This window comes from Andrena cerasifolii, chromosome 5 (assembly GCF_050908995.1).
Source record: "Andrena cerasifolii isolate SP2316 chromosome 5, iyAndCera1_principal, whole genome shotgun sequence".
Lineage (NCBI taxonomy): Eukaryota > Metazoa > Arthropoda > Insecta > Hymenoptera > Andrenidae > Andrena > Andrena cerasifolii.
The window spans coordinates 12,719,504-12,746,241 of record NC_135122.1 but is presented as its reverse complement, the minus strand read 5'-3'; the positions used below and the strand labels follow the sequence as shown (position 1 = coordinate 12,746,241).

The 26,738-nt window shown below is 48.9% G+C and overlaps 1 protein-coding gene across 2 annotated transcripts in view; it reads left to right on the top strand.

The window, feature by feature from the left end:
- LOC143369081 (uncharacterized) overlaps positions 1-26,738 on the top strand; it is a 170,726-nt gene that overhangs the window by 10,537 nt on the left and 133,451 nt on the right. Inside the window, exon 1 of one of the 2 annotated variants that reach the window (XM_076812520.1) lies at positions 14,693-14,781. The exons of the other annotated variant lie outside the window; for it this stretch is intronic. The gene's annotated coding sequence lies outside the window, so the exon portion shown is untranslated. Of the gene's footprint in view, positions 1-14,692; positions 14,782-26,738 lie in introns of those variants that run through there. 2 annotated transcript variants of the gene reach the window in all.

Genomic DNA, 26,738 nt, shown 5'->3' with positions numbered 1-26,738 from the left:
ACTATAAAAATGAAATTAATAAGGGACGCCGGTTCCCATGGAAGATGACGACGACCTGATTCAGCGAATTCAAGGCCGGGCTTCTTCCTGTTTTTCTACATTTCTTTTTCTCTTCCTGCGCGGGGGCCCGGGGTCAAAGACCTCCGGCGTCGCGCGCCTTCCTTCCTTCGCCGGCGTCCCCGAGGATGAAGGTACAGAAAGTCGGCAAGGGTAGATGGATGTCCTAACCGAGTTATAAACGCGACTATAAAAATCAAATTTGCGGCGTCTCCTCCCCAGCCAAATTCGCTTAGACATTATTCCAATCTACCGGGGACAAGGTCCTCCTAGAACAATTTTCTGGTTACCTCGCAATGCTCTCTACAGTGCTAAGTAACTTTCGTCGTGTAGAGAAGCGCGAAATCTTTAACATCGAATCCGGATTTTCTCCATCCCAGCTGCGTGGAGCCTTCCCGGGAGCCTTCTGCATTCCACGAAACCATTCCGATATTTTCACGTGTCATGTCATGTCGCGAAATCTCCAGGAACCGACCATTCTGCCGACGAATCGCTTCCTCCCCTTTCACGTCCGCTCAATTTTTGCGCGCACGTGCTCTTCGGTATTCTTCCCTCGCCTTTTTTTCTCCGCTGGCTGGAGGACGTTGCATTTTACGAAGCATAAAGCGCGCGAGAGATGCCGCTCGGCGGAACAGTCTGCGCCAGACCGAATGTCCGGGGACGAAGTCAGTCGACAAATTCCACTTCCAATAAATGGCTGCGGTCTGCGGCCACTGTCAATCTTTATGAGATTTCGTGGTCAATGGAGATAATTTAGAACAGCGTCATTGCGCGTTCCCATGGCGCGCGATTTATTGCCTGCGTTATTATGAACGGCCGTACGAAACCCTGTTAAAGAATGGTTGCTGCAGCCGGGATGCAACTGCGCGGCAGAGGGCCTTGGCCGACTCCAGCACCGTGCAGAAAGCATCGCGTGTAGACGTCCTTAAATAGTATGCAGATTTTAACTGCTTGTTCTGTCAACGTTATTATTTTATTGACCGAGTGTACATAGGTGGGAATGTATGCTCCGACTCGGCCGTGCATGAGGTTGAAATTTCTTTCGTCTAATTTATCGATCACCCTGCTGTATTAACTTTGCCGATTCTTGGAAAAGCACAACCCACAAGACGGCCACGTGCTTTGCACACACCGAACGCCTGATAGAGTTCCCTTGCACTAGAGGCAATCCTCCTCTTACTGGGGCCAAATGCGAAGATGCTAAGCTGGCTTTCGAGAACACTCGCGTATTAGGGGCGGCACACGGGATACTTTTAAAATGCCATCAGTTTACAGAAATACCTCGGAGTTCGGGGAGTCTTAATACTGCAGCTGATATCATCTTAAAAGCACTCTGTGTACCAGGCATGCAAGTTTATACGCCCCTCGCTGGCGAATATTCGCAAAGTTTCTCGCGAGGAGAGAGATTGGACGAGATCCCAATTTAACGCCATTAACTCAGCCGCCGTTGAACGCTAGAATAAAGGTGAGGAGACGTGGGTGGACTCCTCGACGTCGTGCGCCGACTAGAGGCTGCGATATAAATTTCGTGGAAAGTGTAACGGAAGCGATTTGCAGTATGCGGCGAGCAATCCAGGGAGGGGGGGGGGGGGGCAGTTATGATCCGTTGCCAATAGCTAATGCGACGATGGCGTGCAAATCGACGTGGACGGGACATAATTCAGTTGACTCGAAGTTGGCGCGGCCTGTTCGGCCAATCGATCCTGAATCTCTGCATAAGCTTATGCGCCCGCTGCAACCGTGTACAGGTTGCTGCGGTTCGCGGCTGAAGCTGCAGCGAGCCGATACGCAGATGCGCCACCGGCGATTAAGGAACTTGTTCTAACAACGCGAAGTTCCGACGATAAAGCGAGTAACGATTTTGTCCAGTTTAAGCGGCACACGGGCCCGCCGCGAACGAAAGTCCACCGTGGCCCGTGCATTCGACTGACAGGAAGCCGACGATGCGCCGTCGTCGGGGAAGCAATTATATTATATAGAAGTTGGCAGGAGACGGTGTTCATCGCACGATCATCGAATTGGTTGCGTGCACCGCGACCAGTTTGATTTATGAATTTTACAGCGCGATATTGTGTACGGCGCACGTCGACAAGACGACGGCACATCAATCGCCCGTGAACAGCCGCAAATTACTGATCTGCTTGGAAATGACGCACGCCGGCAAACACCGGGCAAGCAGATCGATGAGCATAAACAGTCAAGTGAGCATAAGGCGAGCAAGCAATGCGAGCCTAACGCGTTGGCACATTTGTTTGCCAGCAAATATGCGCTTCGCCCAGAAAACTCATCCCCGTGCTAACGATAAAATAATATCCACTTGTTGGCGCGTTATTAATCGATTCCGAATGCCGTCTCGCAATTCCTCGCCGAAAGCGCCACTAAATATTCGTAAAAAGGGAGAGTCTGAGGAACGTAATCCTGCCGCGAGGTAACGATACAAAGGTATCAGAGTCGTCGGGTTCCTTTCAGGCCGGCAAAGTCTTTACAGAGCCTGTGCGATACAACCGATACATTTTATGGATATCTGTGAAAAGCAATAAGGAGGATGATAGAATGCATCGCGCGTTTATTGAACGTATAGGAACGTTTTCTGTAAGGCTACGAAGACGGCCTGTGCATAGGCATCGATTTCCAATGAGCGGGCGCTTTTAAGGCTAACAAGCTACCCCGTCACGTAAATCCTTAGGAATCGGAACTGGCCGTTCTCATCGGGGCCTCATTGGAACGAGTCGGTTATATACGCGGCGGAAATCGTGTTTCATTTCTCACGTTCCTCTTTAGAATGGCCTGCTGGCAACTCGGCCGGTACTCCAACTTTTAATGGGTGCAAACAACCCACCCCTGGTAGGAACCAGATTCTCGTCGTGCCCACTCGCGGTGCCCCGGATCAATCGCGATGGATCGCTCGAGATCGGTCCAGCGTGAACGATCCATGCCGCGGGACCGATTTACATTCGAGGCAACTCGGACAACGTTTATTAATTTAATCGAACGTAGCTACCAAAGTTCATTAAACGCGAACCTTGTCCCTCGACCCGCCAAAAGGCCACCGGGTCGAGCGACTCGGCCAACGAAATGATTAGTCGCGACACATTAGCGGATCGAGCAATATCGGTGGCATTTCCCTGGACAAATTACGGGTCGGTGTTTTCGCGCGTTCTAGCCGAATTCGGAAATAGCGCACGAAACATCGTGTTTCGCTTGTTCCGTAACAGGTGACAGGGTCGGCGATAAAACAGAATTCCAATTGCGATTGGCATTTATCAGCTGTCATTCGGAACACGTAAACACGCGACGCGACGAGCCGACCGATTCGCCAGTTTTTCCATCGTTGTGCCGGTGCCGGTGGAATCGCGACGCGCATTCAACGGCCGTCGGCCGACCACGATCTCCGCGTTACAATGCGCAATATTATGCAACGGCATTCAGCCGTGAAACAATTATATGCGTTTGCAGCGGGCCCCTGCCCGGCCTCGTAATCGTCGTAAATCTATTTTCACGCGGCTGGTACTGTTTGCCGTGCATATTAACTTGTTAGCCGGATTTCTAGGCGAGCCGAACGATAACAATTCTCCAATTAGCGATTCGCCACGCGAGGCTCTGGGAAACTAACAGTTGGACCTTCTCTTACTGTCATTCGATGCAACCGCGAATTGATGATTTCTTGCTCCAAAGCTAGCCCAAGGTGTAAAGTAACCCCTCCTCTAATTGCCTATCGATCGAAGGAAGCTATACTTGCATTCCCCGTCCAATAGATCATATTTTTGCCATCTTCCAGTCGAAGAAAGAACACAAGTGGAACGTGATCGTTCCAATTGAAGATCCCAGCGTTCCAGCGTTCAATCCTATCGGTCGTGAAGTTTTTCATACCCGAGGAAAAGGGCGAAGCCTCGTGACGAATATGGAGCTCCTCTCGCGCCCTCGGAACGCCTTTCTCGAGCTTCTCACCCCGCTTTTTCTAATCCCTGCGTCACTGAAAGCACGGCTCGTGCTCGTCCATTGTCCACGGAACGGAAGGCTGGCGGGGGATAGGGATCTATTCAACCGGAGCTAGGTTGACAGATCGTCTTTCACGGCAAATCAAACGACGATAAAATCCGCCCGGATACGAATTCCTCGGTGGGAGACTGCGCGAAGAAATTGACTCTCTGATTGCGAACCGGGGTCGCACGTGACGTAAACGCGGAGGCAGATATTTCCTATGGACATACCGAACCGAAGTCGTCGATAAAAGGATTTGCGACATCCTTAGTTCGAGCAGGTTTTGCAGTATCGATGCAAATTGTGCGTTCATGTTAAATAACTAATAGTCTCGCCGTTTGGAGAGTTGCGCGACGCAAAGTATTTGCGGGGGGTGTTATCAGACAATCTTAAGGCCCTGATCCTCGGTCTGGAACTTTGTTTAGTTTCGTAATTATTTCGACGCAAAACTAATCGAGTTCTGTGTACTCTGTGACACCCAGATCCTCTGGCGCTAGAGTAGTGGGGAGAAAAGTGGCGAAGCAACGTTTACCAACCTGCTGATACAATTTCCAGTGGTTAAACATCCTCGCGATCATACGGAAGACGCGACGTAGGGGCGTGCAATCACCGTCTGATTACATTGCCAGCTCCTTCTGAAAAAGTTTCATTCAGTATAACGGACGGGAGACTTCCTTACAACGCCCGTAAACTGGCGCGGACCGAATTCCTCGGCGGGAAACGCAGAGACGGTATACGCGGATTGCAATCTTCCCCTTTTCTCCAGAGTAAACTGATTTACACTCGTTGATTCGCGCCCCCTTCCTACTTCCATACGAAACTCTTTCATACGCCGACGACAGCCTGCATTCTGCAGTCTGCCAGAATTTCCCACGTGTCACAGGGCCACTTTATTTTCTGGCAATGGGAGCCCATTCCTTTATTTGACCCCTTTGTTTCCTCCTCGTTTTTTTTTCCCCCGGCGCGTACACGACGTACATACATACGTACCAACAGGGCGCGTCGGGCGTCGCTCTCTTCCCCTGCCTCTCTGTTCGCCGTTTCCTTTCGTTCGTTCTTTCATCGCGTCGGATGCTGTTGAACGCCAATTCGCGAGACAGGGCACGACAGTGACATTTCCCCGGGGGTAGTGGCTCGTCGGGTAAAGTCGATCGGTGATTTCGGCGAATCGACGAACGGTTCCCGCGCACGTTTCTTGCGCGCAGACGCGACCGGGTAAGTGCGTAATACGCGCACGTATTTGGATTTCATTAGTATAACCGCATTTAATTAACGCAGTCTATCCGGGCCAGAGATAACCGAAATCCCAGAGCGGCTTAGCGTTTAACGACACCCACACCAATCTCGTTCCACACGCAGGCACGCGTTTACCTACGTATAAACGCGCTGCTCGCGGATACCCGACCTCGCGCGATATCGCGGCAGAATAAAAAGGGAATTTATATTTCGTACGATCGTGTTCCGAATCGGTAAAGATACGGGAACCCGGCAGTAAAAATTTCACCGCTAAAGATCCTTGCCCCCGGCACCGACCGAAATAAAGGCAAGCGTTTCGGTAGGGGCCATACAAGGTGTCTCAAAAAGAGTTTGGACACTGCGCTACTCATTCGAATGATACGCGATACCGAGGGACTCATGAGCTTGTGATACCTTCGTGGTTTCGAACGTTCATTTCGAAAGAAACCTTGCTAGACATGATACAGGCGACACCTAACACTTGGAACACCGCACAGTGGGCTGTATTGAGGGACAAAATCCAAAATCATGACCATCCAAAATGAACGAATCTTGGTTATACCACAAGCTACTGAGTCAGAGATGTCGGAACGACATGGTGTGCAACTTTATGCGTATTTCATAAAAGTAACGATGGGCGAAACGTACGCGACTCGGTCCCTTAGGAACCGACTGTTAGAATGCGTCAGTATCAGCTATATATTAGAAGTACTCAATTGTATCGCGATTTAAATTGTTAGTATTTTGAATAATGGATTGCAGGGGTACAAGTAAGTAGTAAATCAAGCTTCAGCCACGAGTATTTTATTTTTCAACGAACAAAATTAAAATATAATCATAATAATGGTGGAATTTTTCAACAGGTTTAGCTGGAAAAGCTCTAGATACCCAGGAACCTCGTACACCTGCAAATATTTGCAACTCTACATAATTTTTATACATAATTAAAATAATTCTATCTTAGAAAATGGTGATGTTAGGATTTAAAATGTGTCATTCATTCTGAATAACGTGGTTGTAAACAATTTTTCTTTACAAAATACATTTCACATTCGCTTTCTACATTTTAAGAAACCCCGGAATACGAATTTTGGTTTCAAAAAACCCTTGGAGGCTGACTTCGAACTTTTAAGGGTGGTAAAACAGTGTGAATAGTGTTTTCCAATCAAATAATAAACATTTCCACCTAACTGACGATTCATGTACGACCTGCGTCTTTTGTCCCGCCAGATTGTTATTGGACAGAGCACTGTGCGCACCGTGCGCGAATTTTAGAGAACCTCCAAGTCCTGGAACCTTCGGAGACACGTGCATCTGAAAGTCCTAAGAGACTTGGGATCCCTAGGGATCACAGTGATTCGTCGTGTCCTTTAAATTCTTGGAATCACTGATACTACTACATATAATGACCCGAAATCTCCTAAGAGACTTGCGCATCCACAGGACCCTGAACACTTCAGTAGTTGAGGATCTCCCTGAAGTTCGAGTTTCGTGTGTCGCGTATCGAGTCCTGGATCACCTGGGCTTTCACTCGACAAATTACACTCTGCTCATAATTGCGCAGCAGAATTGACTGCCGTGGTGTAGATATTTCCACCTCGAACACCCAGTACAATACGAGCACGACTACTTTTGATCGTGCAGGCGAGTCCATGGCCACGAACCTGCGAAGTTACACACACACACAGACAATCGCGCCCAGGTTCCTTTGAATGGAACCACGCGCGGTTATGGACGTTGCCCACTTTGATGTTCGTGCCGATGCCGTGGAATCGGTCGAGCCGTGCCGATGGATTTCCACAAAGTAAATGTCGGCGGCAGGTGGCTGGCAGGCTGCTTGCTCCACGGAATTCCCTGCGAAATTGTCGACTGCGTAATCGTAGCCGGCCTTTACGCACCGCGGGAGGCTGCCCCGTTTGCGCTGCATTCGCAATAAGGCTATCGTTTGTCAGAAAGATTGCTTTCTGTGCGTGACGCTGATCGAATGAGCTCGAAACTCAGACGCCCGACGCAGCGGATCGCAGCGGTTTTCTGCTTTTTATGAATCGCCTTGTATAAAACTCTGCAGTCTCGGCTCCTGAGAGCGTCGCCCGTCGGAAATGTGGGCAGTAAAAGAATCAACAACCCAGATACGTATGCTGAATCGAGTGACGCGTTGGATGTCTCGTTTACCGGACCATTATTCCAATGACTCGCCTGTCTTGGTCGTCGACGTAATAATTAGAGTGACACGGCATGCTTTAAAACTTATGAACGCCGGCCATCACGAAAATTACCATGAAATTATATCAATTTTGTTTTTACGTAATCTGGATTCACGGCAACAGACGGCACTGGAGCGCAATTTATCATTTCTTATTGGACTGTAATTACAAATAATTGTAATATGACTCTAATTATTAAATAATTAATGGTGCGGGGTTGTTGCACGGCCATTTCCTTGATTATTGAAATATTTAATTCTATTCATCACGAAGATTAATAAGCTCGTCATTACGCGAAAGCAAATTGACGGTATGTTATAATGGACGAGTGCGCGATCGGAATCAAATTAATGCATTCGCCGCAAACGCGGAATACGCGAAATATTCATTCCCGCCTCGGACACTTCTTCACACTTGTTTCTTAACTTCGGTCCCGCGGCTTCTGATGGGCGAAATTCGAAGAGGAGACACTTACCTCGGGCTCGCGAGGCGTGAAATTACTCTGCACGCTCTTGCGTTATCGCGACATTAAAGAGATCGAAACTGTTTTCTCGTCGGGTGAAGGTTATTACGATATAACGCCGGTAGCCTTGTAATTATCGTTGCAATCGATAACTGGGTGCTCGTGGCGAGAGATAAACTAACGCGTTGTACAATCGTAAACAATTCATCATTACCCGGTTATGGGGCGCAACGTTGCTATTCACCCGAAACACAATTCAATTCGGCATTTCGCAAGAAAAGTCCGGGAACCGAGCCGCAATTACCATACGAGCGTTCGGAGCGTAAATAACTCCGTCGGGACTTGAACGCGGGACTTGAACGCGATAAACAAACGGGCCAGAAATTATTATTAAAATGACCGCAGACAGCGGCCCGTAAATCACCGCCGGCTCACAAAGACACGGTGGAAACCGCGGTCGGAGCGCGTGTCCCACGAAAAGCGGGCCTGTCTCGCGACCGCGAATAGCATTCACGGAAGAGGAGCACAAGGTGTTCTTTCAACGACAAGAACCCCTCTGTTGGTCAGAGGAAGCCGGGCCACGATGACACGTCAGCGCTCGCCCCGATCGCGATCGCGGAACGAAGATCGCGGCCCACTCGGAGCCGCGGCTTGCAGCCCGCGTGTGGTCCCTCCGCTGTTGGACCTGCAGAAACAAAAGTTCCGCGTGTTACATTGCAAAATCTCGGCCGGGGGAGGTCATTGTCTGCCGTCCAGCGATCTGGACACGGCCACCGACCGCGCCGCCCGCACCGAAACGCCGAGCTGCTTCGATCTACGAGCGTCGTCGTATCTTTGGCCAGGGCGGCTAGGGGAGATTGATGCGCCGAGAGTGAAGGGCTGTCTGATGGTGAATACGTGAGCACCTGTCAGGTGCATCGGGCATTTCAGCTTCCTGCATGTTCCCGCTTCTATTCTCGATGGACGCCGGCCATGGCTCGATAAGTAACGCGGAACGGTGTAGGTGTTGCTGCGGTGGACAGCGCGGGACACGGCACTTACGATAGTCGAAAGGCCCGTACCGTTGGCTGAAGCTCTCCAGTCGATACAGGGTGACGCGGTAATAGCGTTACGACAGAATCGTGGTCGGCAGAACGCGGTGGATAGCTGACGAGGTGACGGTGTGTGGAGCATGCTGAACGCTCGCGTCTGTGAGATAATGCAGCGTGTAGCCCGGCTTCGACGACGTATTACAAGTTTCAAGTTGTTAGGACGTGTAATTGGGTTAGAAATTTATCGTTCCGCCAGGGGAATACGTTAACTCGCAGTTCGATGGCTCGATGATGCTGGGGATCAATGGTGCGGTCGCTCGATTATCATCTAATTGAAATTCTTATCCGCAACTTGTTATCGCACACGGATGTAATAATTGTCGTTGGTGAAAGTTTCGACGGACACGAAAATCGGGAGCGATAGTTTTTGTCAAAGTCAAACGGGATCGGCCCCGGCAATCCACACGACCCGACACGATTCTGACGTTGGATTTATTTTTAACCTCTCGCGAAAGGGATATCAATTAATCGCATTCCTCTTTCACGATCGCTCGTCGGCTCGAGCAGAAATCGTGGAAATCTCTTTGACGGGCGAATTCGCGTCGTTCGAACGTCCGCCATCGTCAAACATCGACGTAGGTTTTCCGGATGGAATTGATCCTAGCTGACGTATGTGGCTGCTCGAGCTGGGATATGACGTCGTGTGTCATTAGGTACGTCGTTATTCATTAAACTGGCATTCTAGTACTTCAGTCGGTCAAACGGTAGTCGTCGCAGACGTGTGCGAACTCGATTGCGTCGGTGAACCGTCCGACCATACCCCTCTCCTGCTTCTCCGGCAAAATGAATGTCCCACGAGAGGTGATCCTCGAATTTTCAGATGCCGCTGACCGATCAATCGGCTTCATCGGTTATTTCCCTAACGGTACGCAAATATAGATTTCGCTTGCACTGGAATTAGCAATTCCTACGTTTTCCTCTCTTGGCTTTGCCCATTCGATTCAATTTCTACGAGAATGCAATCATTCGGAGGCTCCTTCTTATTGTGCCATTTGAATCTTCGATGCTAAAAAGCAATTAGGGTAATTGTGGGAGAGATGCCGCACTGGGAGAGGCGCCGCACCTTCGGTATTTCAGGGTTATCGGTAATAAAATACAACACTGTCGATTTTATTTGCTTTAGGCTGTTCGTTTAGGTTAGATTAATCAGCGAGAACGTGTTTCCATTATTATTTTTTAAGGATTTTGCTATTTTTTTTTTAGGTAAGCCCATCGCAATAGTTATACGTCGAGTTATTTTTGCTATCGCAGTAGTTAAAAATTCATAGTTTTTCGTGATATAACTGTTTTGATACGTTAAAGAAACTCTGTGGAATATTTCTCGGCCAGAATAGGTCATATGCGACATACCTAGCACTTGGAAATACGAAAATGCGGCGTCTCTTCCGGGCATTTGGGATAGATGCCGCACTTTTATGCGCACTGTATCGGAACGTACCTAAGTCCACGAAAAATGGCGCTTTTAATGTTAATAATACAAAAAAGTGTCTCAAAATAGATACCGCGATATCTCAAAGCAAATTATTTATTTTTTAATGACAAATCTGATAATCCAAATATATTTGTGGGCTTTTTACTCTTTTTTCACATTTTATTTTTATTTTATGTGTAATGAATGTGGAAGGAAGAAGAAAAGACAATTAAGTTTAGAAAAACAGAAATAATATCTGTACCTATTTATTTTTCCAATTTTATTGTATTTTATAACTGTATAAATTAAAAAAATGTTACATTTTACTTTGCTTTTACTATTTTTTTTAAATAAAAAGCTAAAATTGACAAGTTTAAATGGAAAATTAAACGTCTTTTCTTAGTTTCAATTTTTTAAGGGTGACAGATATTAAAAATTTGATTTTCTTTAATGCTAGTAGTAGGACAAGATGTTCAACTAATAATATGTATCCTTGGAACAAATTTTCATTGCAAAATTTAGACACGGTGGCAATTTTGCGTAAGGTGCGGCAACTGTCCCACAATTACCTGGAGGACACGTCGTTCGCACCCATTCGCTTAAAAAGATAACGATCCGTTCTTGTTTCGTTAAACGCTACCTGCTAATTGCAACGCCAAAAGGTATCTCATCCGGTGTTACGATCTGTATAGTTTTCCAGTTGTTTTTCCTAGACACGTTGTCGCAACGAGTCACCTCACCATTCCCTAGCTTCTCGTTATCGCACACCCGTTGGATTAGTATTCCACGTATGCACGGGTTTGCAGGGCTGCCCGCATAGACCGAAACGCGCCGCGCGCACATTAAGACATGTGCGCGTGTAGTCGTGAACACGAGCAAAACCTGTAGAAATAGCCAGTCGAGTGCGTGGATAACGGTGTTCACGAAAATTACGAACTGATCGTTTCCCCTCGAGCGGGAGAGCCTCGACGGAGCAAGGAAGCTGCGAGCCTCTGTAGGTATCGCTTTATCGAGATCGCATCGAGCCGGCAATTAATCGGCGCCGATCACACGCGGCCAGATCCATCGTTATAAATTGTAATACACGCCTCCTAAGCGATACACTTCCTACTGGCTTAACGAAGTACGAGCGTTAACGGGTTCCGCTGCTCCTTCAAGGTTGCCCCGAATCCAGCCGCGCTAAACGGAAATGCTGCTGGGAGCCAACGAGGCCGGTGCTGCCGAGGTAAATACATTGATTTCTGACGAGGGTAATTAGTAGGAACAAGATGTTACTCGGCATTCGCTGCTCCGCGGCTATCCTGAATCGTCCGCATTCGCGCGTGTCGGTGCCTCGAAAGGGGAGATGATCAAGTGGGATAGAGTTTACTTTATGCTGTAGCACCGCCTCGCACAGCTCCACCCTTCGCGATATTTTATTACTTAATAAACTTCTGTACAAAATTCCTCGCAAAAGCTCCGCGTATACACGCGCTCTGCTGCGAAGCCTGAATCCAGAGAGATGCTAGTTGCACATTTTACTAAGTATCATAACTGCCTCATGTTTAATTACCATCACGTCTGTGTATTAAAAAACGATAGCATTTAACTCGCCAGCTTTCGTTATCGCTTCAGACTCAATGATTTCACTCAATGAGCACTCGTTGATTCATCCTGAGAAATGCCTTTCCCTTACCGAGTGTCACGGACGCATTTACCCGACTCGTTCTCCTCGCTCGCCGTCCCGCTCCGGCGTTTTTCTCGTCGTCTCCCTCGCGATCATATTCTACTTGTTTATGCACACATGCTCTAAGAGGAATGACGAGGCGCTCGCGTACCCGCGAGATATCAAAACACTCGCGACCGATCGCGGCGGAGCGAGGCAAGGCGAGGCATGCATACTCGAAGGAACACCTCGGAGGCATCGTACACAGACGCCTTGGCGCTGACTTTGCATCGGCGGTGCAACGCGCTGCGCCGGCCGAAGGCGTCGCAAATAACGGTGACTAATGAAAATGTATATGCGCTTCGCAATATCGTGCGAGTGGGCCGAGATTCGCGACTTTGTTTAAAATCCCCTGGCTCTTATTCAATGCGAGCTGCAACAATAACGCCGATTAGATACCCCAGCCTCGCGCGTCGGGGACGAGTTACGTGGATGTTGCACGCTTCGTGTTCACGATCTTCTTATTTGGATGAGAGCTATGGCGGTGGGTAGTAGAGGGAGTGCAGTATATTTGGGGTACCAGTTTGTTTAAGACGAATAAAAAATTACAGCAGAGGATGGGAACAAATCGACGCGCGTTACGAAGAGTAGCACGTTTCATTTGTTTTCTTACGGACAACTGCATGTAGAGAAAATGAAACCTGCTACTTTTCGTAACGCGCGTCGAAATGAAACTGCATAATATCATAGGAAAACTAATAAACTTTTATATTTCAACACTATTCCTACCACGACCGGGAAAATGACCGTTCTTAAAATTTCGATTAGAATTTCCTATATACAACGTAATTGAATCGGCTTTAAACTTCACGACTTTCCCTCAAATATACGTATGTACACGATATACTTCTGAATACAAAAAACTATATTTTTATACTGTCAAATTCGCTATTATCTTCATTCTATATTAAAAAATATAAGTTGCGCTAAAGACATAGCCTCTATTATTTACGGTGTTACATACTAGATAGCGTTTATAGTTTATTAGATACTTCGGAATTCCCAATTACCAAAAGTATTCCAAATATGCTGCACTACCTCTACTGATAAGGAAATCATTCAAACAAGTATTTAACAATTGCAAGGCATAGTAAGTGGAATGACAATTAGGAAGCGTGCAGAAGCTTTAAATCTAGTATATCCATAGGAGGGATGGAATTAACTGCATCGTGATGCAGTATTCAGTTACGTCGCGTCACGATCCCACTTTTTCCTGAATCATTTACCACTGTCGTTCTGCTTAGGATTGCATTATGCACTTAGTTGGTAGGTGCGAAATTAGAATAATTTAGCGCATTATTACGGAACAGCGTAAGATACATTGCCATTATTAGTCGAGTTACGAGGAGAGAGACGCATCGAAGTGGAGACTCGGCGAGGCCCTCGGGGCAGCATGCATTTACACGGTGCATCGCGCCGCGCGTCGCAAATAACGGTGACTAATGAAAACGCGCATTCTCTCATCTCGCGCAGTTTTGCGGCCACCCCGGCCACGATAATCAATTGTAATCCGTGCAAATCACCGTGCCTGTACAATAAAACGCAACGCCGCGTACTGGATGACGTGCTTTACGCGTGGTTCTTTGAGCTTTCTAACGCCAGCGTACGGAACGAAGCAACTACTCGCCGTCTTTCATTTCTTTTAACTTATTGAGTCATATTAAATTCCCCAGGATTCTCGCGATCAATGTTTAAAACGGTAACGACTTTCGCGACGCCACTTTTCAACGAGTAGATCCCATTCGTTGGATCTTCAATTTCTTATCGTATCTTGAATATTTCCTACTCATACTCTCGTATTCAAGCAGATACGACCGCCCTTCCAAGCGTCGGACCATCTAGTTTCTCTTTCCAAAAACACCGAGCCGCCGTAGCGCGGGATGAGATCGGTAACCGATAGATAGCCGATAAGCAGATAAAAGCGAAACGCTGGGTAATACTCGCCCAAGGCTGCTCGCCGGGGCTGCATCGCAATGCATCTGCAAGGGCGCAGCGAATAACGGTGACTAATGAAAACACGCATTCGCTCATCCCCTAGACGGGCACGATAAGTTTTTGCACGATTCATCGCGCCATTACAACGCACGGCCGACGGCTCAATACGTGCTCATTGTGATATCCAGAATTTATTGCCCGGGCGGATTCCACGGTGGCGTTGGCGTCGACGCCGTCGTCGCGACGGCTTCGAACTCCGATTCAGAACTAGCTTCTTCCGTTGCACCGTCTCGGCCGCGCCGCGACAAATAATTTCGCGCTGATCTAAGTAACGCTCGACTCGCGAATGTCAAGCTCCATTTGAAATTTCCGCGAACGCGAGCCGTTGAAAAAGGTCCAGCAAGGCTGCAGCGATTTTTGCGTCGGGTACACCGGACGAGCGTCTTCAGATTACCGAGCTCCCGCTGAGGTTTACGTCATCCCGACGTTGTTAATCCGAATGAGTATGCACGGGAACGTAATAACCCCGTGAGCTAAGCGAACGTTTAACGCGTGTACGTACACACCAATTTCGATTCTACCTGCACGCTGTTAGTTTTCATTCGGCTACGATCCGGAGCGGTGTCACGCACTGCATTACTGTAACGAGAATTATCTAATCTGCCGTACGTACTGTGTCCGAGGACCCGGATCGGCGTGTGAGTCATAGGTTAGCGGGCAGCGAGAGCAACGGCAAGAGAAAATGGGATCAGAGGAGCAATGGAACCGCTGACGAGAGCGTTATGTATAACTCCGCTGTCCGTACTCGTTTGTTAGCCAGTCTCGTTCCGTGTGAATCACATCGGCCTTAATATAACGCTTATATCGCGAAAGGTCGGCAGACAAGACAGGCTTCGGTGAACGCCGCGCCGTGCACAGGTTCACGCACAACCACGCGGCAGATCAAATTGTAAAATTTAAATTGGCGGATGGACATTCGTATTTTGACAAATTTTTACGCATCTCATAAATGTGCACGTGATTTTGCATATTTAAGCCTATTCGTCAGTGTTCATACGCGTTCTTATAGTTGACTTTTCGGATTCGATATTGATCAGCAAGATTTTTAATGTTTGATATTTTTAAAAGGCCTGATTCACTTAACGTTTTATCCCAGTTGCCGTTAGAAATCCGATTTTATTATGTGCAATCTTGTTAGAGCAGCAGGATTTGTGCCTCTGGAAGCAAATCTCTGATTTTTTGTTTATGTACGTGTTTAAATATATCAAAGATTAAACATTCTGTTCATCAATATTTAGTCAGAAAAGTCAACTATATTCGGCATATTGGATTCACCACCTTCAATTCCGAAAAGCTGACTTTAAATTCGGAACAGGCGGCCAAAAAAAGCCCACAGATACTGATCTTCAAAAAGTGCTGTATAATTCGCCAAATATAAAAAAATCGGCAACGAAATTCAATATTTCGACCGGACAAATCGATAGAGAATTTAGTTGCGAAGAATTAAAACAAAATCGTGAAATAAATGTCGTTATGTACCACTGTGCGCCGCGCGAATCGCGCATTCCTCTTCGTTAACGGCCGATCGGTTACGTTATTTCATTTACATCTTACACGGCCGGGTGGCTACGTCCCCCTCCCCGCCGTCTCGCGTCGAGTTCGCGCTTTGCGGAGTTTATTAAACAGTCACGCGCTGTCAAAACTGCGCTTAGCATCGCCGAATTAATTACCACTCCGTGCAGCGGAATAAATCATTCAGATAATAGATTATTGATTTGTCAGTGTTATATGCACGGCAAGACCTCTCGAATCTTTCCGTGCCCCCAGCCACTCCCGCTCGGTGCGTAGGGAATTAATAATCTAAATCACTGGGCCGTGATGGACGGCTGCAACAGTTCGCTCCAAAGGACCACGCAAAAACCCTCTTTTGATGTACCGCTTCGGGTAGGAGCGTTCGCATAAGAGGTTCACAGACGGTCATGAATGGCGAACGCAGATCAGCTGACGTTGTTTTCTTCGATGTTGAGCTCGTGGAGGAAATTACAGTTGAAACGTCAACTTCCTCTCAGCTTCGTGTGCACGCGGCTTTATCAAAAACCAGCCACCCACCCGCCTCCCTTCGTGACGAACATATCCGAACAAACGGAACATACATAAGCTTCGTGCCGTTAAAACTCGTTAATCCTGTGCCCGCACAGGCCCTCCCCGCTCTTCCTACAAAAATTACGACCGGTATTGTGAAATCTTTCTCGACGCGCATGCACGAAAAAATCTCGCCCCCTGGTCGCCGCCGCCGTCGTCGTTGGAGCGCTAATGACGATAGTTATTAGGAAGCGGACCGAATCTCTGGCGCGCGCCCGTGTACGCGAAAGAAAACGCCGGAGAGCCTTGCGGAAGAAGGGGGCCGAGGAACACGGGAGGCGAAACGGTCATTATCGACGATGACTGGCAGCGGGGTCATCGTCGTCGGCGAGGCTTAACGCTCTTTGCGGGGGAAGCCTAACAATGTACGCCGTCGGTGTGTACAAACCTGCCGAAGTCATTAACGTATGCTGCTCGATTTAACCTCCCGCATGCTTACGTCCCACGCCGCCCCGTTTTCACGGCGTTCTCCGCGTTTTCTTCAGTCCCTTTTCTCCCGCTAGTGACGTTTGACATTCGGAGCGTGACAAAGGACGGCTTTGTTAAAATAGCATGAAATTTATTTCCAGCCTTCCCTATTTACGGACGAGCAATCGTGTCAGCCGTTTATTGCTCTTTCCCACACGATAGATAACCCCGCCATTGCTTCGCGCGCCGGTGAACTTTATAATCTGAATAGAGCCGTGGAGGATAACGATATAAATATTAATCGCGACGATCCGCTTATAAATACGCCGCCGAGCGGCCCGATTTTATTTACTATTCGGCCCCGGTATATAATAACGATAATCAGACGCGGGCGCCATTTACCCGTAGTAATTACGGAATCGTAAATAACCGCGTCGCGTAGACATTATCGCGGGTCCCGTGCTCCCTACGTAATTGTAATTTCTAGTACGCCTCTTGCGTCCGTACATAACGCGCCGCGGCAACATCGTGCCCGGTATAGTAATCGGCATCGTAATATAATCTGCGTCGACGTGTAGAACTGGCGTTAGCTCACGTACCACTGAATCGCGTAACTTTATTGGAAGACGAGCAAGGGACCTCCGTGCGGTTATCTCTGCCAGCCGACAGGGACGACCGGCGAGGCCGAAACCTGAAGGGACGCAGACTGAGCGAAAGGGGTTGCTTCTAATAGCCCTTAAGTTGGATAAAGTTGGCCATTGTGCGCACCACCCGGCCGTACGTGATCAGTTTTACCCTCGGATAATCACACCGGCGCAGATCTCGGCCCCACCCACGACCCCCTTTCGTTTATTTCCTATGTAGGAACGTCAAGACGATCAAGGGTGAAACGAGAGAGAGAAAGAGAGAGAGAGAGAGAGAGAGAGAGGGGAGAGAGAGACAACGTAATGGCAGGGATTACAATTCATGGCTGTAATTGATAGTTGATCGCGGTGACTGCTCGGGGGGATGCAAATTGTGTATCGCTGAATTTTCAAAGACGTCGCATTGGCGTGGACAGGGAAAGCTTCTTTTAAGCGTTGGCATTTTTTAATGAAGCTCTGGCTTGAAAGACGTTGTTGGTAGTTAAACTTCAGTCTAGAAGAAAGGCGTTCTTGGTAAAACTCGGGCCTGAAAGTTTCCCCTTTCATAGCTTGTCGCGAAAAACTGATGAATTGAAGGGAAACAATGTCTCTTTACGTGGAAGGGTCAAGTGGAGTCCTGCGCTTTTTATCTAGGTCTCAGTTATCGTTTAATTTATCGCAGCGAGTTTTAATTCCGAATAATTTGCCTTATCTGCAACGTCGGTGCACAGGAGAAGCAGCGATTCGCGAAAGCGGACAGCCGAGCATGTACAGTGTACATGGTGGGGCTTTGAGCGTTCGCGGTGGTTCTTCAAAGGAATAGATTATTATGATCGCTGAGAACAGATTACCTACCGAACGTAATTCCAACATATCGCACAGATAACTGGATAATCGGCTTGTGTGCGCTTCATTGTTTAGCGTATTAGGCAGACTGACGATACTTTGTACACTGTCACCTCATTTATTTCAATTTACCACTGCGCTGCGCGAAACGGGATCGATATGGTTAATAGCAGGAAATTGCAGTTAACGTGCCCCGCGAAAATAATGTTTATGGTATTATCGAAATCTGTTTATTTCCCACAATTGATTACAATAGAAGCGATTAATCAGTAATGTTCGTTTAGCGATTCGGTATTCGAGACGCGTAGGGTCTTTCATCGGGCTCACTAAGGCCGATATAATCCGTACACCTCGTCTGACGATTAAACGATGGGATCGATTAATCTCGCAGTTATCCTCCACCCTTCCTTTTCCAGTCTGCGCGTAATCCACGATGCTGCTTTGGGTTTCACAGAGGATCCGTAGATCCCCTTTCTCTTCCTGTTCCGTTCTCTCTCGCCTTAGCGAGACGCAAAGGCGAGTTTACACCGGCATAAGCCACCCACCAGTCATCTCCGAAAACTGGAGACGTTCTATCCACGTTGTGGGATACAAAATGGGAAAATTCTGAACGGACGTATCTCGCCTGATAAGAAATTGCATTCGAGCTGCGAACTTCCTTCTATGGTACATTCGCCTGATGCTTTGTCTTTCCTCGTCTAAGCATTAAGGCTGCCGTCTCATTTTTGTTATGGTCCGAATCGATCGAAACGTTCCTTGTAAACAGACAGACCCTAATGAAACTACTGCGGTCGATAGAAAGAACTTGTACATAGGTGACATCTCCAGGTACTCTGTGTAGACGAACTTTTGACGCATAGCTGCCACATCTTCTGTTCTCTCTGTCTCTGAGTTCTCTCTTTCTATCGAGAAGTCTTGAAGGAATACGGCACGGAGAGCTGCGTCTAGCGTCAGAGCCTCGCTGAACGTAGCATTAGCAATAATTAAAGGAAAGATGTCTTTCCTAGCTTGGATTTGAACCAATGCTGGTGCTGCGTGGCTCGAATATACCATCAACGCCTCCGACGGAGAAGCCTTCACTCATGCTGTGACTTTTCGAGCTGTCCTCAGTACACGATTCATAAGTTCATTATTATTTCAACGTACGGTGCTTATTAAACGCACCAGGCCCGCCGGCACGGATGTCTACTGGAGGCAACTATACCCGCAAAAACTTCCCTCTTCCCGATTCCACGACGAAAGTTGGTTGAAACGGTTTGTTTGCTACATCGCGTATATGTACGTACACGCTTTCCCTAGCTTCTGTGAGCGTACGCGCACATTCAAGGCCCAGTGAGACGGTAGCCTTAAGCACGACATCGTTGAACGATGCGAGCAGGTGCATGCATACAAGTGTATAAGTTGAAGAACGATTTGCTACGAAGGAAACTTGGAGTTTGAAGTTGCTCATTAAGGAGATTCGATATCACGACGACCCACGAACGCAACCTCTATGACGATCGAAGGCGACTCGCGACTACCCTCAGTTCTCACCCTCTGCCGCTCTTACCGCGCGCATAATCTGCGAGGAGGTTCGGTTTGGATTTGGGAAACTAGACGAGCTTACGGGAGCATTAGCGTACACACCGCTCGTGTCTTGCCCGAAAGTTAGAAATATCCGTTTTGGCGGTGCTCGGGGATAGAACTGTGGCAGGAGAAGTTGGAGGGTGAAAGAGAGGAGGTGGCAAGGGGTGGCGTGGAGCCGAGGTTGTAGAGTGTGGAAGCTACGTTTAATTGGACGACTTCCAGGGGCTGGAATTAGGAGAGAGCTCGGGCTGTGCAACGCGTTCCGTCGGAAGAGTCGAAGGATAAGGACGACTGATAAGAAAAGAGGGAGAGAAAGACGCGAAGGGTGGCTTGGAGGCTGGCTTATCGGCTAATGTCACTTTAACATTGTATCAAATTATCAGTCGCCTCGCCAGACCGACGGATTAATTAAGCTAATTATTGTTTACGCTTGGACGGGTACGCAGGCTCGCTGCTGGGGAGAAAGCAAGTCATTTCCCGCGTATTACAGTTTATGCAGAGCTGCCGCGTTGTTGTTTCGCCGTCTTGCTTCACACCTCAATGCGTATAACTGGGAACGATGCTCCGTCGGTGCAGTCGCGTTGCTACCCTTCGCAGCGACGACGGTGTCGGCAACACGAAGACTCGCGACAATGACGCGAAGAACGAGGTAGAAGAGAAGCAAGAGGAGGAGGAGGATGGGGAGGAGCAGGAGGACGAAGAAGAAGCTCGATGACAACCTAGGTGGCTCGGTGTGAGGCGTATTTATAGCTGAGCCCTCGCTTTATCGTTGTCCCTCTTGTTATCGAGGCGTCGTTACCGTTATTGCGCCGATACCTGCGAAGCGAGTCCGAGCGACGAGACGCGTAGATCCGCGCGATACCGATCCGAGTCGGGCGAGATTGGACGAGTAAATTCCGCGCTTAAAGTCTTTCTTCGGTGTCCGAGGACGTCGTTAAGGATCTCGCCAGCGAAAGGAGCGGCAGAGAGGTCCGGGAGGGTAGCGCAGATTATATCGATGCCTTAGGAATGTGTTTTCCCCGTGCGAAATAAGTATACAGGTGGACTGGAGCGGAGCATCTACGCTCGGAATAAAGCTAAGGGCCAAGAACGGGATTAACCTTAGCAACGGAATCTATTTTAGGGCGCGATAAACGCGGGGCAAACATCCCCCTGCGAATAGTTTACTCTATCCGGGCGATTGCGGGGACTTCCAAAGCGGCAATTTTTCTCTGAAATTATGGCGTTTTAAGAGGGAAACAGAATATCCACTGGGAAACGCTGTGCTTTGCTTTTTACAGCCGCCCGTTCCCTTCCCCTCCGTTGCTCCTCGTGGTCTAACGAAGTTGGTGGAAGGAAACATTCATAAACCTTGCTCCAATTCCTTTTTAAGCTTCTTTCGACCGAACATTCCGCAACAAACTTTCCGTGTCAAGATTCACGTTTTGTGGTCCAACGTCAGTCTACTGCAGAAAAAAAAGTAAAATATCTTCTCCCGTAGAGACAGAAATAAAGGATAAATGGCTGACGTTTTAAATTTAAAAAGTTGCCCCGACGAGATGCCATCGCGGCTGCCGTTCGTCGCGGAGCCGAACAAATGAAGAGGCTAATTACGCGATTAGTATGAAGAAAGATGTAACCACCGTTGTCGGACACGAGAACCAACCGTAAAAATGTATTCACCGGGGATGCTTAATGAAGACGATTTTCGTGCGTTAACACGGCCGTTGGATGATGCGCCCGGCGACGAAGAAAGAACAAGCTGAATATCAACGATGACAACGAGGATCCGCCGATGAACCAGGAGAGGACAGGAGGGTCGCATTCCATCGGATCGAGATTTATTTGCCGAATAAATGTTGAGAAGGTATTTTTAATGGCCGACAATAGTGGCCCGATAGTGATCTCAGAAACGTATTGTCGTTGGACGTCGTATATAATCCCGGAGGCATCGACGCAACCAACAAAACGGATACACTCTCTCCCCCATCCCTGCTCGCAGCCTCTCTCTCTTTCTCTCGTCCTCTCTGACTAGGCTCTTCTTGTTTCTCTTGCAGCTTATCGGCCACGGGAGAGAGTCCCTTTCGTGCTCTCCTCGTGGCGTGATCTTTACTTCTCTACGCTCTTTCGACCTGCGCTTATTCACTCGCGCCCCGTCTCTCTCCGTTCGCCTCTGTCCCCGTGAACGTCCTCTCGTTTCCTCGTTCCCGTTCGCCGTTCTTCCCCGTGCCCCACAGCCTCCTTTGCTCCACTCGCGCCGCGCGACTATCGACGCTCCGACTCACCTGCTCGAGCCTTTGAAGTCGATTCTTTTGTGAATCGACATTATTATTGTAATTGAATACTTGTCTCCTAGAGGGATACCCTTTCGTTCCGTGTGCGTTACAATGCCGTGGCTTAAATCGGGACTAATGCCAGGCGAAAGCTTCGTCTCCTCTGGCTCTTCGGTGGCTGCGGGGACCAATCCATCCTCGGGCGGTTATCTCGCCCGTCGTTCTCTCAAAATATTTTACACGCTATCTAGCCTGCGCATCTGTCGCGGAGCTTATCCAAGGCACTCGATTCTGGACACTCCTTACGCAATTAGTACCTTTCAAGCGAGCATGTGACATCGCGTCCCTGGATTTACTGGTCCATAAGCTTAAATCGCGTCGTTCTTGTTCCATTTGCCAGCGCTAAATTGACACGGTGCAGCGAGGACAGCTTTCTTCGTGGCTCGTGATGAATGTCACGGTTATAACGACGAGTAATGTGGGCTCGCGGAAAAGCCGTGGCTCGAGCCCGCGCGAATTCGTTTCCAATTTCCACGACATCGTACCACTCCCGACTCCCCCCGTCGTCCTATTAGAGTACACGGATACTGTGTACGCGGATCCAGGTACTTAGGCCAACATTACACCGCGCTGCGTGCCGGGTTCCACGGGGTTCGCCGATTATTGATGAACCAGCGATGCAACACGCATATTCCGCTGGAAGGATACAGTTATGATTGCTACAAGCAACGGCCTCGGCTTGAATCCATTGACGTTCCACCTCGAGGCGTTATTAACGTGAGAAAATGTGGTTACACCGTCCACTCCCTCCCCGCTAACGCGAATCTTGGTAATGGATATGATTTTCCATACTCCGGGAACCGCGGAGGTAGCCGCGCGTGTATGTGGAATGCTACGCTCGAGGTGCGTGTAAGTCATCAAGGCGAAGCCTGTTTTAGCTGATTCGTTCATTTCGAAGACGTGTTCCAGTCGCTTCCGCACTTTTCTTCTTTTTCGTTAGCTCGAGCTTGCCGAAGGGTACGCGGCGCAAGCGCAAGGGACAGCCGACACAGACGCAAGCGGATGAATTTTTCTTTGGAGACTCGTAACGTTCGACGTAGGGACTTCGGTGTTCCCCGACTTGTGGCGCGTTCCGCAACTAGGACGTTGCAGTGAAATTGTTCTGTAAAAGGAACCTCTCGAGGAGATGCGTATCTCCGAAGCACACTGTTTTAAACAATTTCAAGGTGCTTTCGGTAATCACGTCCCGCGAAAAGGGCCGCCTCGTTTCGCAGAGGGTGTTCGCAGGCGATTTTAATCGGGCAACCCGACCGATTCTCGAAATCAGATTAGATAAAACGGATAAGAGATATACGTTGCAGTAATACCCAGCAAGGAGTTCTTTCTGCGCGCCGCAATTGCGCCGTGAGTCACGTGTTAAAATTCAGTCGCGGCCCGAAACCGCCCCCTCATAAAGGAAGCGTCAGTTCATAAATTGCCCCCCAACCTGAGCCCCTCCCCCCGCCCTGTTCCCCGTGTCCCTCTCTGACCTTTCCCGCCGACGGTGCAACGATCTCAATTTTGAGGGTGCCAGCAGGAAACTACCACCCTCGACAAAACTTACTGAATTCATTATGGAGCGAACAAAGGCTTCATGGAAAAGCCTTAGGCGTCGTACACTTCGCCACGGGAAGGAAGAGACGTGGCGCTGGAACAGCAAGTCGCTATATCCGATAGGCCTTGGTATCGACGATCGCTGTAATCCCCGTGCAGCGCCGCGCCGCGACAGAAGCAATTGGATCGATCAGTCTGTCAACTTTACCTATCTAAAAGCGTGAGGCTGCGTGTAATGCTATCTGATACATCAATATTGTGGATGGCAGCCGGCTTCGTGATCTGAATTGTTCAGTTAGTAGAGCATTGAACCAATTCTCCAGGTTGACCGGAAAGCCCGGTTACAGCACTCCAAGTGCACCGAACAATCCCCGAACAGGTCCCGCTTTTCCCCTCCATTTGCAACCCCTATCGGAATGTATCGATAACGAACACCCTACCTGTGGCTACATCGGCAGCGAGCGAAGGGAATGAAACGCGGGGCCACTGGAAGGCTTCCGGATCCATTGTACGTGAATCCAAGGAACAGCCCCGGCACAATTGGAACTTACCCCTGGTTAATCGACGCGCTGCGGCGGAGACGAAGCCAAGACGCGGCGACGTAGAGCATCGACGCGCGACGTCCCGTCTCCGTTACAAGACGACTTACAAGATATCGAGGCAAAGCTCCGCCCGCTCGAAAGGAACCAGAGGCCTACCAATGAAGATCTGAAGCCAGGGTGAGCACGCGACCAGTTGGGCTAAGGGCAAACGTAAAACTTACCGATCGGCAAGATAACTGGTGTTTAACACGCGAGCCGAACCGCCATTAAGCCCGGCCCACCGTACGATTTCCACGCGGCCCGCTCTGCCTGCTCGGTCTGCTCGGCCTCGGAGCGTCGACGATTGATTTACGGGCCGGGCCGGCACTTTTTCTCGGGGAAAAAGAGGATCGAGACACGCGGGGACACACGCATACACACGCGTGCCCCTCGCCGTGCTGGACGTGGCCGAATGCGGCCGAACGCCGGTTGCGGAACGACGTCGGGGGATCGACGACGCCCGGTGATTGCTGAGGATCGGGTTCGTTGCACCGTGCTCGAAACGCCCGGAACAGAGAGATGGGATCAAGGAGGCGGATGTGATCTGGCTAGATCGGATCTACCTGCTTCTTCGCCCGAGCCTGGACTCCGTTTTGCTGGTGTGCTCCATGGGAATCGATGGTCTCGATTTCTCCAAAGCGATGGTATCGATTAGGAGCTATGCACAGCTCCGCTCCTCCGCGGTCGGTTTAATTAATTATTTTTTCCCCCGGCCGTTGACACGTGTATTGTTGGTGGCCACGATGGATTTAGTGCCTTCTTGAAATTCAGCCTACTCCGCTAGGGCTTGGCAGTCGACTAGACACACGTCCGGCGTGTATCTCCTCTTCATCAATTGGAGTTAATTGATTCAGTCTCTGTGCACGACTACTAATTACAGGACGACTGCTAATTGGTATGTGGTGCAGGTGAATTTATGTGTACCTTGGTGGTAGATATAGCGGAGTCGTAAATTCGACAGCGGTGGCTCTGATCGAGGCGGAAAGACCGAGGCCCGCCAACGGTGTCCTATTTCGCAGTTTCGCGCACTCGTCAATGGGAGTGGTAGAAAGAGAGGGAGAGAAGTGAGACAGACGTAGCTTACAACCGTAAGCGATGCTCGGCCCTCCCGGATTCACACGTTTTTTCCCTTTTTTTCCTCACCTTGTCACCTGCACGTTCTGACCCATTTCTCCATTTCTCTTCCACTCGCTCCGTATTCGTGGTCAACGAAATCGGGAAGTTCCAGTGAACAACCTTGAGCGCCGAGGCAAGGCCGATGAAAAAAACGTGGCTAAGTGGGTAAGCACGTGGGCCACACTTGAGCTCGTATGAAGTAAGTCCCATTCACCGATGCACGGGGACCTAAAGTGGAGCGCCGTATCTGCTATGCACTTCGGCCAGCAACGATCTATCCGTCGAATCCACGACGAGGTATCTTTACTTCGAATTTGTATTCTATATAATCGACTTAATCGACCATACCACTAGCAGCGTGTGTACGGCATCGGTTTGCGCGATACGCGCGGAGAAAGTGGAGTGTCGTAGGATTCTGTTGAGAGGACAGTTATCTTAATTCTCCGGCTACCTCTCTGTTTTCCGGCTACCGATTCTTACCCGATACAGAAGTGCTCTCGGCCGATGCCTAATTAACGGGGCGCCGCCTAATTAAGGTCCGCTGGAGCCTTTTACGGGGTTTATCTTGGACTGGGCGAGGCGACCTTCGATAAGCCCAGGAATTCCAGCTGGAAAGAACTGACGGTTATGGTCGGAAGATGAAGCTCGAGACGATGGTTCACCAGCGCCGGCGCTCGATCCTTTTCAATTCGTAATGCCCTAATCAGAAAACTGTGGTGGTTGGGGAACGCCATGCATTAGAAACGGGGATTCGACTGATGGGATAAAATGGAGGTAACGAGACTCGTAAAGGTAACCGGATATTGCTGAAATGTTTGCATCACTTTCCCAGGAATATGGGGAAGACATTCAATCGCATTTGAAATGCTCGAAAATTTATTTCGGCCATTGCCTCATAGGATACGCTCCAAAGAAGAATCGAACGGTTATGTGAAAATAGACCATCCGTTCGCGGGACGGCTCCATACCAATCTAGACGGAAAGTTTTGAGTCAATTTCCTTCGGAATAGCATGATTAATTTCTCTGGGAACGACTTCTATGTGGCTGCTTTATGGAGCTCTGAGTCGTTATCGATCACTGGATGGCGTTACTTAATAAACGACAAATACGCAGACACGCCGGTAGCGGACTTAATATACAGCGGTTCCTATCTATCTTGGCAACTAGTTTCTGCATCTCCATTAACTACCGGCTCGAGTTTCAACGCTCGTTCTTAATAACAAGCCTGTCAGCGACGATTCAACTATGTTCCGTCGAGTCCATTTGGAAACTCGGCGTGTCCGATGAAAATATTTGCACCATCGATCTGGTGGGAACAATACAGAATTACTTTAATTCTATGGATGCCATGTCATCTCGCAGCCATCCCCGAAATTAAATTCCCCGATCAATGAACGGGAGCAGCAGAAAAAAGAAGCGCAATTTCGAAATAAACGAGAAGGGAAAAAAGGCTGGCCCCTGTGTAATCGTGTATTGAGGTATTATTTTTTCCTCTCTCCCCCTCTCTCTCTCTCTCTCTCTCCCTTG